This window comes from Panulirus ornatus, chromosome 30 (assembly GCF_036320965.1).
Source record: "Panulirus ornatus isolate Po-2019 chromosome 30, ASM3632096v1, whole genome shotgun sequence".
NCBI lineage: Eukaryota > Metazoa > Arthropoda > Malacostraca > Decapoda > Palinuridae > Panulirus > Panulirus ornatus.
In genome coordinates this window covers 2,193,422-2,198,313 of record NC_092253.1, presented here as the reverse complement: position 1 = coordinate 2,198,313, position 4,892 = coordinate 2,193,422, and positions in this window count along the sequence as shown.

The following is a 4,892-nucleotide window of genomic DNA, read 5'->3' as shown; positions in this document are numbered from 1 at the left end:
ATGGAAGCCAGAGAGGACGTGAGGTGGAGAACATAACTAGAACTGTGATGAAACACAACAGGAAGATAAACAACCGAAGGATCAGCTGCGCATGGATGATATACATGTAGGACAAGACTAACAAAAGCCAAGGGCATGATTCTAATGACGGAAGATCACTGGACGGCGGAAATGATTAGAGAACAAACCACAAGAGTTCCTTAGAAAGGTTCTTTAATGAAGATAGGCAGAAGGAGGTGAGTGTAGCCACAAAGAAGTGGCTTAACCAGCCAGAGACAAGGAGGGTCATGGCCCCGTGTGGTACAATGGATTAAGATGATTAGAACGTCCAAGACGGCTGTCATGTGGCAGTAGAAATGCAGGTATCTAGACGAGGTGGAAGACAAAGGTAAAGGACGCTGCGTGACTGCAGGAGATAATAGGAAGGTGGGTTAGTATGGAAATAAGGGAAGCCGTGTAAAGGGGAGATAATCAGAATGAGTCTTTTGTGCTCAAGAAAACCATCTTCCAAACAGGGTGGAGAGAGAGGGAGGCCAGAGAGAGAGAGAGAGAGAGAGAGAGAGAGAGAGAGAGAGAGAGAGAGAGAGGGAGAGGCAGGTCCGGGTAGTTGCTGAGGCACTGAACACGACAGATGAAAGGTGTAGAAGTGCAGGACACCAGGAGGGTTGGGGGAATACAAGCACGACACTAGGGGTAGCCAAGGGGTCTTCGAAAGGGGCAAATAGACTTGGCAGAAAAGAGGAGATTCAAAGGATCGTTTCTGATAGATGTTCGAAACCTTCATCGAACACTTCATTGCTGTTGCTTCGACTTCCTTCCCATTTTCTATGGGGGAGACCTTGAGACTCGATGTCCGTTGTAGATAGAGGGGGGAGGGAGATCCTTTCTATTGAAATAGATGTAGATAGACACAACACGTTGATCATCCTTAAACACTGTGTTGCTATAAGAATCATAGCCTCTGCCAGATACAACATCTGAGTGTGGGAGCGTTCTGCTAACTCGAGGAAGATTGACGAACGTTTTCTATTATCTGCAGGAGAAGAGGAGGAGGGTGTGTCCTTGCATCTACAAGGCGGGACGTGAGTGTTGCCTAATAGCTACCACAAGGAGCGTAGGTGTGTCAACAAACGCCCCAGGAGGAGGCGTGGGTGTGTCCCATTACTGTAGAGAAGGGCGTGGGCGTGTCCGATTAGCTACAGCCGTGCGTGAGCGTGTGCTGTTTTGCTACAACGTGGGCGTAGGCGTGGACGTGGGCGTGTCTTATTAGCCACCTGGGAAGAGTCCCTCAGGTGATGGACAGTACCAAACTCATTATTGACAAATTTCTGAGACGAAGATAACTCTCTCTCTCTCTCTCTCTCTCTCTCTCTCTCTCTCTCTCTCTCTCTCTCTCTCTCTCTCTCTCTCTCCATATTTCTTCCTCTATCTAACTGTGTTCATGTGTATGTGTGTGTGATTAAATGATGATACGAGCACATTCCTCAACATACATAGTACAAACACCAAAGCATTATCAAATGTTCATACAAAGCTGTCGTCTATAAGTAACTTTATATGTACAAACAAACGCAAATAGGACAACCCATACACGCATATACACGCTTGTTCACTGTCTATGTGATCAGTTTGGTTTAGAAACCCAAAGGTTGCGATCAGGTCACCCATCACTCTTCTCTCTTCCAAGATGGGTATGATACATCTAAAGCCTCTTGCCTTTCCCTTTGTGTGTATGTGTGTGTGTGTGTGTGTGTGTGTGCGTGTGTGCGTGTGTGTGTGTGTGTGTGTGTGTGTGTGTGTAGGAGACGGGTCAACACGAGTGTAAAACTCTCTCCCCGTAAAACATAAGTAATCACAAATAGTAATCACAAGTTGTAATCACAAATAGTAATCACAAGTTGTAATCACAAATAGTAATCACATACATACGTTCATGAAATACTGAAGTCATGGATGTTTAGTTTAATCCCCCAATGCGGGCGAAATCCTGTAATCTCTCTCGTCATGATTAACTTTGTAATCACATCAGCGTTCATCCTCACTTCACTGTGAGCAAAACTTTGGTAATATTCTCACTATCTTTTTATTTACATTACTTTTTCTTACTTAAGGAATCTCTTCTGATTCCCTCAGTTAAGCAAGTGACTTTAACTCCCAATATCCAAATCTCTTGCTCTGCCGGAATCACTTTACGTTCAGTTTGCTCGTCTTCCTCCGTTTCATTTTTCTTTCCTCTAATCTCATGTGCATCCAATCACCTTCGTCCCACACCTCATATTTTCAGTATCATCTGCACCCAATCGTACGCTACCAATCTCTGCCTATCCGCAATTCATACCTCCAATACCCAGTCACTAATCTAAACCCATGATTGTTTAATCTGAGTCTCTTTTCCAATCACTTAAACCACACCTAATATTCTCCCATGTCAATTACCTCCCCAGCATCTTGGTGAAGTAATGGCTAAATAAATACGTAAATCAGTGTATTGGCTCATCTCGTCACAGATAATACAGTAGCGTTACAATCTTTCCCTCCAGAGATGAAGTAACCTGATGCAAATAATGTAACGAGAGAATTCGGTGCGACTGTAGAATTATGTGTAATGTACATGTGATTATCAGCTCGCGTCATCTGGGTAGGGGGCAGGGGGGGATTAGGGAGGTCAGAAGCACCACCTGCACTACACCCTCACCCTCACTGAACGACGTAGTCCTCCTTACACCCTCACGTTCACTGACCTACATCCTCACTACACCCTCACCTTCGCCACACTGCCTGCGTCTCTACCACACCAGCAGGAAACACTGGGTTGCCGCTACCACCGCCACGAGATGGTTACGGCCGTCTAGACTGACCCCCTGTCACACAGAGCAACGTGACCATGTAACGTGGCCAGTAGTGCTGTGTGTGCGCACCTCAGAGACCCAGGTGGTATGACATGATCGCTGACCGAGGTGAGCGTCAGGGGTCGTCGTGCTGCTGGTCCACCGGCCACAGTAGCGATCACTATAGCCAGCGATCGTTGTTGTGCCGCCCGTGTTGACGTCCCTGTAGCCAGGCCATATGTCTGTGTGTACGTTGACCATCTTCCCTCGCCCACATGATCTTATCTTATCAACGTTCTTATCATCATTTATTGATAAGTTTCACAACGTTACCGTCAATAATTACAACAATAATCAATTACTTTCCCAATACGATCCAGTACAATTCCCGTCGCTTGATGATCAAACTGCTTGTTAGCAGACCTGTGCCAACATACACACAAGTAGCCTCAGTATTGGCCAGACTCTGGTGGTGACAACAACGCTCATTCTCACTCTCTTACCCCCTGACTTACCGTGTGACTTACCGTGTGGCTTGGCTTACCGTGTTACCGTGCGACTTACCGTGTTACCGTGTGACGTACCGTGTTACCGAGTTATTGACTGTGTCACCACGTGACTACGTTACCATGTGAGTGACTATATTATCATGTGACTGACTCTAACATGTGTGAAGTGAATCTATCAAAGTGTTGTGGCCGGCAGCAATATCCACGTTACAACAGTGTGTTGATATCTGGCCAGAACTCTCGTACAAAAGTGATATTTTGTTCAGAAAAAAAGAGTCTCATGAAATACGAAATATATTGGAAGCATTCACGTACGTTGTAGATGTAAACAAACATAATATGGAAACGGAGATCAAGTGATTTGTTGATGTTTGTAAAGTTAGTGAGGCATATTGCGATAAGTTGGGTATGACTTTAACCTTCAGTTTTGTGTGTGGTCAGTGAATGATACAGTGAATGTATTGGTATATAATCACTATACATATATTGACCGGTGACCAATACTTGAGAAAAGTGAGAAAAATGATAATAGTGAAAAGGTAATGAAACATTGTGATATATAGCAATGATAATGACTTCTGTGCATTACGAATATTATCATCATATACAGAACTTAAATATTATGTAACTGATTGTGATAATTTGTAAAGTGAACAATTACCTGTGTCTGACCTCTCGTTAGTGATGACCTCTCGACCCTACACCCTCCACAAGGTAAGTGACGTAATGACTACCCATCATCATCATTAACCTGTCTGGTCATAATTAAAGGTCATGTGTTGTTTGGCAATCATGGGTCAACTGGTCGTTAGTTAGTTAGTCAGGTGTCGATAGATGTTTGCCTTTAACGGTTCCAGTGTTGATAGATGTTTGGCTCTAATGGTTTGGGTGATTACAGGTCATATAACAACATGAGACAAGATAACACACCACCTGGGCGTCTGGTCCACACTAGACACACACCACCTGGTCGTCTGGTCCATACTAGACACACACCACCTGGTCGTCTGGTCCACACTAGACACACACCACCTGGTCGTCTGGTCCATACTAGACACACACCACCTGGTCGTCTGGTCCACACTAGACACACACCACCTGGTCGTCTGGTCCACACCAGACACACACCACCTGGTCGTCCCCCGTCACTGAACTGGCTCATGACGCAACGCAGCCGGCGGGGTAACCCAACACGACACGACCGGCAGTCCGGTCTGGTAATGTTTGGCGACCGTAATTAACACAAGACTGAACGCGGCTCTTTCTAAATCGTGACATAGTTTAGAATTTGACGGGAATATAGAAATGGCTGGTTTGATATACTGTGAGTCATAGCTGTCCCTTTCTTCGTTGACTGACGGATGATGATAAATTGATATTCATAATACATTCTTCATTTTCGTGCACAAACTTAAGAAGATGATTCTCCTTCCATAATTATTTTGTTAGCCTTAGATGTAATATTGATAATCGTTAATTACAAATTGTTTCCTTATGATTGACTGCAGTTAGCTATATCATATGCCTCTTTTTAATATTCTAATATGACTGTTCC